The sequence below is a fragment of the Centrocercus urophasianus genome, unplaced genomic scaffold (genome assembly GCF_019232065.1).
Source record: "Centrocercus urophasianus isolate 14NV4802_14NV808 unplaced genomic scaffold, USGS_Curo_1.0 seq_21, whole genome shotgun sequence".
NCBI lineage: Eukaryota > Metazoa > Chordata > Aves > Galliformes > Phasianidae > Centrocercus > Centrocercus urophasianus.
Window position 1 is genome coordinate 7595500 of NW_024884767.1, and position 10382 is coordinate 7605881.

Consider the following 10382-nt stretch of genomic DNA (forward strand, 5'->3'; position numbering starts at 1 on the left):
AGGTCCCTTCTAACCACTACAGTTCTCTGATTCTGCAATTCTGTGATTATTCCTAATAGCCAATTGAAACTTTTCCTGGCTTGACATCATCTCTTCATGCTCTATCAATTGTCACCCAAGAAAAGAGAAACAAGATGAATTGTCACCATATCCATAATGGGACCTTTATGACAAAATGCTGCATCTCTTAGGTGTTTAACTTTTGAGGCATTCATTTTTGTGTCCACTGTATTATTCTAGGAAACCTCTCCTTCCCCCTCTCCCCCTCCTTCCCCCCCCCCAGATGTTTGCATTTCTCACAATTCTTTCATATTTTAGAACATTCATGCATTACAAGTATTTTATTAGTGAAGATTTGGGCACAAGGTTGTTAATCTGGCTTAAGCTGTTAAACAGCTTAGCAGCTCTTTCTATCCTCCCTATGACCTTCGAGTCACCAGTGCCTGTGTGACAATGGCAATTGTCAACAACGTACCTGCTGTGCCATGCCCATGGCATCACCAAGGCAGTTGCTTGCAGCTGTTGGCCACAGGTACAGCCAGCCTGGACTGATTTTGGTTACTTATCTTTGTCCTGATGTCCTCGGAGAAGGTGGGACATCTCTCCAGCTGAACAGCAGAGGACAGGAAAGGTCCACCAAGTGGACAGGTTCTCCTGTATGCCTCTGGCACTCAAAGGCAAAGAGAGAATGAAAACCAGGTGTGTTTCCCCGCCCATGGCAAACCCCAGCCTTTCCCATCCTCATCATCCTTTCTGCAAGCAGCAGGAACTGAAACAACTGCATATCAGAGAGATCTTGAAGCAAGAAAGAAGAAGAGGATGGTTCATTATAGTTGTTATAGAAGTGTTCCTGGGCAAGGGAATTTGTAATGATTTTCCAGCACAAAGGCAGTCACAGAGCTCTCATTATAATCTCTAAAATTGTCAATGTCTTTCCAGTCTTCTGGCACTGCTTACAGCTAGCATAAACAAGAGACAAGCTAAGGGTTGTTACACAGTAACTATCACAGTAGTGTGATAACATCTTGCTGGCATTGGCTGAGACAACCAGTCTCCAGTATTTCTTAAATAGTAAAACAGAACAAAATCTGGTCTGTAAAATAAAGAGGAATGCTTTGTGTTGGAAAGACGGCTTTTTGCCTTCTAGCATCAGTCGCATTCCTCCAGAGAAAGCTGTGGGGCTAGATTCAGCTGGACATTCACATCATTTTGTAGCATGAGGTGTTGCTCTGATGAGCCTCTGGGTATTTACTCACTCCCAGCTGTTGTAGGTCAAGGCTTCCTAAAGATGCAGCTCCCCTTTACCAAACAAACCTAATGATAACACCAAGTCACAAAAGGCAGTGCAGTAGAGTTTCAAATTCTGTTAAACAGTCTCCTTTATTCCACTGCATCAATTTGCCTACACAAGCAGTGCAGCCTATGGGGTCAGTGGATATTTAGCTTTCCAGATACAGGATGAGCTGAGCTACTCTTCAGGCTCCAGCTGTTGAGGTTACGTCTCTGCAGACCATAACGGGGGCTGAGCTCACATATAGAAAGTATACATTGCAAGCCAAGCCCCACCCAAAATGTTCAGTTATCTTTCAGCACTGGCTTGGTGCTCACACAGAGGTGTCAGGTAGGATGTGCAGTTTGAAATAACCCACATCACAGTATATGGGAACAGCAGCCATTCCAGAAAGGTGGAATACTATTAGAGATCCTGTTCTGTATCATGCAGCCATTGGTTTCATGGCATTGCACACCTGTATTCAGATCCATGAATCCTGCTTTCAAACTCTGTGCTGATTATGTAGCTCTGGCAGCTCATCTCCGTGCATAAATGAGTGTGTAATTATGGATTCTTTCCAAAAATAGTGAAAATCCTTTCACTCTTAGAAAAGTTATTAAACTGTGTTGATTACACTTATGCATAAAATGTAATTGAGCTATGCACATCTAATATTTCAGGGTACCAGAATGGAAGGAAATGTTGTAATCGCCCAGTCATAAAAGCAAGATTATAGCTTCTCTTAGCTTCTTGGAGGCTTTTGGGGTAAGGACAGTATCAATTTTTTCTCAGGAACTTTCCTGAAGGACATGGAGTGTTTAATTTTGCATTTAAACTTCACATTTTAAGCTCCTTCTGAGACTTCAAACTTAAAATTAAGCCCTCGCCAGGTATTTCAACAGTTCATGTGAGCACTGCAGCACTCCCAGCCCAGCAGGGGCACCCATGTCGGCACCTCTGTCTGTGCCCAGCTTCTCTGGGCAGCCTCACCACACTCCCTGTAATGAACTTCCCCCCTGACATCCAACCTGAACCTTCCCTCCCTCACCTTCAGACCATTTCCCCTTGTCCTGCTGTTACCTACCCTTTCTGAGAGTTGACTGCAATAAAATCACAGAAAAGTCTCCGTGTTGCTACCAGTGCCTTTGTCAGCGCTGTGCATGGGGGAGACCTGACCTCTGCTGGGCCTGGAGGCCTGCTGTGCTGCTGTTACTGTTTCTTTAGAACCTCCCTTAACACGTTGCAAAGGCAAACATCGACAGAGCAGGCACTGCTTCATTTCTATGCAGGGCACAAGGTGGGTCATCTCCACCAATAAACACTCCCGTGTCTTTACACTGTCTTCTACTTACAATCCCAAAGGTCTCACTCCACATCCATCACATACTGATCCCATTGATATATGACAGGCTTACAAGGTTACACAAGTATAACTGAGTCTTCTGCACCAGTTCTGCTTTGGCTGCATCCTGCGGTGGGCTGACAGCACACCCATGTGCCCCCTCTGCAAACAGAGGATGAGATCCATCAGCCACACTCCCTGCAATCTAAAGATATTGTGGAAGCTGAGAGTACACTGGAGCTCTCGAGATCTTGTCATCAGCCTTCTGTGATTTGTTCTTCTATACTGCATTTCCAAAGGCAGAGACACGATTATGTTTCTTGCTTTTAGCATCATAGAATTTGTTTCAGCAATGGAAGCTTTAAAGTCTGAGTATCGTCTGTCTTGTGCCCTTGACTTTGCTCTTGCTTCTACATGAAATAAAAAGCTCCAGCACAAACATCTGTCCTGTGCAGCAGGTGTTGTACGAACATGCGTATGACCCCTCAGGAGGAGGCTCCAACTCCCTCTCCCATTGCCCCTTCTTCTGGTGTTTAAACATACATTTGAAAGGAGATCTCTCCAAAAATACCCTGTTCCAACAGAGGTCCACCACCCACCACAGAATTACATAATAGTGCCACAAAACACCAAAAACATTCCATTTCCTACTTTCACACTAGGTCAGAGATCTCGAGCAAAGCTCAAGCAGCTATGGAGGAGGAATCCCCAGGTTCTTGATCTTCCAGGTGTGGTGGGCCTTTCTGATACCCCTTAGTATGCATCAGTGGATTTTAAGCCTTACCTCTAACTCATTTCTTCACTTGCCAGTTTGAAGGCTGACATCATAACACGATATAAAACTCACTGAAACTTCCTTGATCCATAATTTGTTAGCCCACTAATCACTCTGGACTGAACTCCATACTTGCAGATAGGAAGAGTCAAGAAGTAATAGATTCCCAACGGAGGTCTGGCAGGGTATGTGCACCAAGGCATAGGTGCTGTAGAGACTTTTAATGCATTCTATTTTATCCCATAAGGTGCTAACAGCCTTTAAACACTTTGCACCTACAATACAAATGCACCTGCAGTGCATTTATTCTTAATTAGAAATCAGAACTAATGTATCAAAATGGTAATCTTCAACTCACAAGACTGAAGTATTTTCAAAACAAATTTCAGTTTTCTAAAGAAACGTAGGTCTGAGAAATTCAGAATTTGATCTTGAACATGTTCCCAGAGGAAGTAGTCACCAAGACTAAACAAATAATAAAAGGTGAAGAACTGGATATCTGAAGAATATTCATCATGTTGTAAGTAACCAGCATTGAAATTTTGGGAAAGGATATTGCCATTATTTTTCAAGCTCTAAACCAATCTCTGTACTGCAGAACATTATAATACTTGGTTTCCTGAGAAGGTCATTGTGTGAAGCCATTGTGTGTATTTGCTCACTGAAGTACACCTGAATGTGTCCTGGATTACGTGTTTCTATTCCTGTTGTCCAGGTACTGAACTGTTGAAACAGAGAGGTTGTTAGCTCTTCTATGAGTTACTCCATTTGTCTAATTTTCATTCCAGCTAATGAGTGTTGTTTTCAGTATTCATAACATAGCTGATTTTCCTCAAATCTGAGTTTTACCATGTACGCCAACTCCAGGATTATCCCTTTATGCTCCTGGCAGATAATGGATAACTGCATTCATAATAACCAATAAATAAGAATTGCTGTGAGTTCAGGATGGAATGCTTCCTTCTGTTTGAATACACACACCCAGGCCATTCAGGCATCAACTTTCAAGAAGTCTGATCAAACTTGAAGTCATTCTCCTGGTATGTCATGGCCCTTCAAACCAATGGGGATGGATCCTACAACCTGTTTGGCAGTTTCTGGAGGCAAAGACTTCATATTTTTTCTGCATCTTTTTGAATATGACAGAACTTCACACTAATCATAGAGTCAGAATCGCCTGCATCAGAAGGAGCCTTTAAAGGTCATCTGGTCCAACTCCCCTGCAATGAACAGTGACACCTACAGCTGGATCAGGTGCTCAGACCTTCCTCCAACTTGATCTGGAGTGTCTGCAGGGACAAGGACAGGGTGGAGGGGGGGGAATTCACCACTTCTCTGGGCAACCTGTGACAGTGCTTCACCACCCCTTACTGTAAAAAACCTCTTCACAGAATCACAGGGGCAGGGGTTGAAAGGAACCTCTAGTGATCATAGACTCACAGTATCACAGAATTGCAAAGGCTGGAAGGGACCTCCAGAGATCATCGAGTCCAACCCTCCTGCTAAATCAGGTACCCTACAGTAGGTTGCACAGGTTGGTGCCCAGACACTTCGTGGTAAATAAAGTTCCCTGCAAAGCTGTATAGCCATAAACATCTTCCAATGTTACAAACAGCACAGCTGTGCCAGTGAGCCATGTCAGCTACAGAGAAGGAATAAAACACTGTGAAAAAGAAACAGGAACTGCTGGCTAGAATTTAAGAGGCTAAAACTTCAATATTCCCCACAGCCTATTGTGGGAAAACAGCCTGTATTCACATGTGTCATGCAGTAGGCTGCATATGAGTTATTTACCTATTGATGAGAATTATTCTGAGTGGGTGGGCAGTTTACACTTAAGTGCTTAAAAACATCAGATCCCCAAGAGAAACTGGTTTATATGGCCTGCAAAATTCCAGATGTGGAACTACTTTATCAGGTAAGGATGGATTGGTGGATGGATATGTATATGTAACATCACTGCATATCTTCTCACCTTTGATATCAGGGTAGAAGCCTGCTACTGAAGATCCTTCTCTCTCATGGCACTTATTTCCAGTTCCTTTAAAAACTATGGTCAGTATGATCCACTCAGGTTCAAGCTCATACCCTCGAAAGTCCAGGTGCAGATAATTACCCAGTATGATACAAAAGTTCAGCACAAAGCTCCACACACCACATAATCTTCTACGAGGAACCAAGACCTGATACTCACCATGAGAATGCCTGAGAAAGTTGCCTTGCTTTCTAGTGACCTCTGGGGAAAATCAGCAAATTCATACTTTACACAGTGTTTAGATCAGATGTATAAAATCCATCTCCTGTGATGTTTTTCAAACGCTGAATTACACATGTACTTGGTGGGTCATCACAGTAATATGGTATGTAACTGCGTGTGGCAGCACATCCACTGGAGTCTTGCCGGAATATAAAGGAACATAGTGCTCATTAAATGAATGACAGGCTTAAAATACTCAAAGCTTTGGTTTCTAGAAGGTAGAAGGAGGAGACATTGAATCTGCATGGTTTCTGACATATTCAGTATAGCCTTGTTAAGAGCACTATTTACCCATTAATCACAGGGCCAGAGCTGCTTTGTCTCTACGTCTATACCACCTAGCACAGTTCCACAGAGGTAGTACCAGCTCAAGATCTCAAGGAGCCTGGTTCCACCAGCAGCCTTCCATCTGTATCCATGCAACTCAGTGTGCTGTATTGAGATGTATCATCAGCAAAACCATCTTGGACAATGTGATGTGCACTGTGTCATGCATGCTAGTCCTGAATGCTAGTTACTGCAAGTATTTGAGGTTCCAGTCATTCGGAGGGCTGATGGTCAGTACTGTGTGTATCTTTTCAGAGAAACTGATAAACTTGAGCACAATTCAAGAATGGTTACATGATGGATCCAGTGACTATCCAATACACAGAACATAAACAGCTGCAGGAAGGTAGCCTTCCAGCCTTAGGTATTTCACTGTGATAAAGCCAGGTAAGGGTAAGTGATGTGTCTTATTTTCTAGAGAACAAGCCACTGGAAAAATCTATCTTCCAAAGTCCACTGCTTGGTTTTCCAAGAGATTTCAGGATCATTTCTATAGGCTGTGTCACAGCGTTTCAAATAGTGGTCAAAAAAGGCCATTGCAACCCGCTGAACTGTTCCATTTATTTATGCAGTAATAGCAGTTTAAACTCTAAAGGGTACAGAACAGTCATCAGACTATCCATGTGTCTGAAAACAAATTTTTCCTGTTGAAGCATTATAGCACTACATTCTTTTATCCCTACTGAGGAGCACTGTATGTTCCCCTGAAGCTCTGTTGCAGAGGAGGAAAAAAAAGGAGCACAGAGAGAAGAAAAAACAAATTGCTTAGGTTTCTTCTTTCTTCTGTTCATTTATTCACCTTCTGTTACACCTCCACTTTTGCCCCCAGTCTGTTTTGGAAGTTTTTGCTATACTAAAGGTTAAAAACAGAAGAAAAAAAAAATATTAAGCCCTTTGGACAGATTCAGCACAAAAAGAAATGTGAATCATGGTGCAAGGTGGAGACATTTTTGTTTGTTTGTTTGCATTAATGTGTGTCCTTTTCCACTATGGCACCTTTAAAATAACAAAACCGTGTGAGATCCTTAAGGAACGTCAGGGTCAGGGATGATCTGCACAGCTCATGCATCACCTTTCGCACAGTTATCATCACCCAGAAGGCACGTGTGTAATACTTCTAGGCCCTACCTGAAGAGCAATGATTTCTTTCAGTAATTTTATTTTTCAAATCTTACTCTAAAAAGGTATGAAAGCAAACCAGCACTGGATCCCCAGCTCAGTAAGGGGCATTCACAGTTCAGAGAGAAAAGTGTCATAGAAAAGCTTCAGTTGAATAGAAGCTGAGTGAAGCCATGTCTCCCGCAGTGCTTCACAAGAGGGACCAACATAAGCAGCTTGTTTGTATTAGGAAGTTGCTAACTAAATACATACACACACACACACACAAAAAAAAAAAAAGCTTGAATGTGTTAAAAGCCACAGGCAGGACAGAGGAAAAGCTGTGAAATTGCAGGAAGTAGTTGTTGAAAGGTGAACCAGTTTAAAGAATGGTGCCTACTGTCTGATCCATTTCATCAGCAAGTAAAGATAAGATACAAATCCTAACTTGGGAAACACAGGAACTTATGTGCAAGCCCTTTTCTGAATGTTGTTTGCCTTCCTTTTTCCCCTAGCTATGTACATAAATGTGAAGTCTTCCAGTGATTAAATAGCATGCCTGTTACGGTAGGAGAGTCTATTAGTGAAGCTTAGCCAAGCAACAAACATTCACAGGATATCACAATACACTGCTGAACATCAGTGATATTTATAGGGGCACGGCAACTGCCAAAACAAAGAGAAGTATTTTGTGTTTTCTGTATTTACCAGGTTGCAGTGCAATCCAGAAAGAATTTTATAATCAATCCAGTATATTTTGAACAGAGTGAGTTCTTAAATTCTGTTAATAACTTTGCACATACCAGTCTCCAAGCTGAAAAATCTTGGCCATGAGAAACCTGCAGGCAATAGTCCCACTCACCTCAAACAAGATCAATTCACACACAGCACTGGAGAGATGTTTTATGAAAAGAGCTTCAGTAAGGTGGGGAAGAGCAGAGCGCGTCAGTCAATTAGTAAGTACAAAGGAAGGAAAATGGAAAATGATTTTAAGACATAGCAAAGTTTGCTTTGTTATACTGCTCAGGAAATGGGGAGGCACGTTCAGGAGACAAGTTTCACCTCTGTCAGAGGTGGATTGTGTTTTTGCAGTGGAAATTTCCAGTATTTCTGTATGTAGCATAGGATAAGCTGCCTTTCATAAAAGAAAGTTGCTGAACAGAGTAAAGTTGAGACTGGGGCGTTCTGACCTAGGTAAAATTGGCACAGGCACTAGGTAAGGCAATTGTGTGCAGTAGGGCAAGCACAGAACAGAACTGGTGTGCAGGTTGTTGAAAATATTGTCCTCTTATCATTATAAGAAGTACAGAATGTACCCAAAGACAACGGGTTGGTAGCAGACATTGTATGGAAGCATAACATGGCTATGGAAGTGTAATGTAGCTATGGAAGTGTAATGTAGCAACAGCGTCAGAAGATTGTGAACCTGAGACACTCAACCAATGAGTTCCAGGAGAGGCTTTACCTGTGTCAGACCCAGGCTACATAACAGAATGGATTTCACTGACTGGTTATACAGTTTCTCCCTTATCAGTAATGGGTTGCGCGCCCATTATTGCAATAATGAATAAACTGCTCTTCACAGAGATCTTTGCCTGATCTGTGATTAGAAATTTTTGATCTTGAGCGTGTTTCTCACACCTTCTCCACTACAGAAGGATGCACCTGCAGATTGTTATTTCTGAATCAAGTTTGCTATTCACCATATCCCTGACAGATCTCGGGAGAAACTGCAAGGCAACCAAAGCTACATAGGTCGTACTGAAAGTAATGCCTCCTATTTATTTCCATGGAAACTAGAACAGCTAAGTAGAGCACAACAAGAGTGTTTGACAGAGAGCATTCTCAGCTATAAAACATTATTTTTCAACACAGTCACCACCATTAGCTGTGCAATTTCACCATCGATGAGCAGGAGCCTACATGCTGTGCATATAAATACCTCACCAGTAGAGATGTCCCACTTTTGCTGTCACTACTGCTGAAATGCATCACCTCACTGTGCCCACACCCACTGTGTGGTGTGTGGTGGCTGTTCCACTCAGCACAGAAGTGAAATTCAAGAGTAACTGTGCAGGAGTGAATAAAGAGAACTCTTTATTTGCCAGTCTGCGACTATTTCATGAAGGGCAGCCTTCATCTGGTAATGGAAAAAGGGCGTGAGAGCTCTCCAACCCCTTCTTCCAATGTTTGCAGACCCCACTGAGTCTGTGCCACATCTGAGAGAGGACAGCAATTCCACAATGCCAAAGCATGGGCTAGCAGATAGCAGAACATTCTGGTGTAATGCTTTTCATGCCTGCCTCACATGCACTCATAAATACACAAGCATTTGCTCAGTTTGTCAGGCTTGCAGTGCACGGCTGTAACTAAGCTATGCCCCATTTGAGCAGATCTGTTCAGATCACATTGAGCCCAAGGAAAATAAGGCCAGATACACCAACTCTATGAGAGTTTACGCCAGCAGATGACCAGTCAGAGACGGAGACAGAGAGGAGCACATCACCAACCTGTCTGCTATGTCATCCCGTGGAAAACAGAATGTCTCTGAGATGTTGATGTCTTTTGATAAAGAATATGCAATGAATTGATTCTGTCTTGTACCCCAGGGCGTAAAAACTTCTTTCCTGTTGCAAACAGCAATATTCAGACTCTGCTTTCTTTGTTTTCCTCACCAATCTAAGGCTTTGTTTACGTACAGTCCTCCTGGAAGTGGACCAGGATTTGAGATCTTTAGATGAAAACTCTGTTAACACACCTAGAAACATTCTTCCTCCTGGAGGAAAGCAGAACTGTGCAGCAGAAGGAGGAGGAAAAATGTGCTTTTTACAAGCAACGAAAAGTAGTGAAGCATTTTCATAGGAAGAGAAATCTGAAGAAATCATATCCTTTGATGTCTCGCAGGGGCAGGGATCTGCTGTGCATGCAAGTTGCCAAGGCCTGAATTTTCTGTAAGTCCTCTCACAAGTGAGACAAAAAATCTCATGAGACCCTCCTGTGCTATGAAGACCTTCTAAGATAAGGGAGGACATGTTTCTCATGAGTCAGCATGGTCACAAGAGGAGGTTCTTTACAGAGACAAAAAACCACGCATCACCACTTTCAGTGTTCCTAGAACCATGAGTCAATACAGTATGTTCATTTTGAGTAGATAGCAGAGGATCGATAACAATTTTGAAAATCTGATGATCAGTTGATCAGTTGAAAATTGTCAAAGGTTTCCTGGAGTGGAATCTAACTTTGCAGAAGTATTAGAAAGGATTCCCCCCTAAAAAAAAAAAAAAAAAAAAAAAAAAAAAAAAAAAAAAAA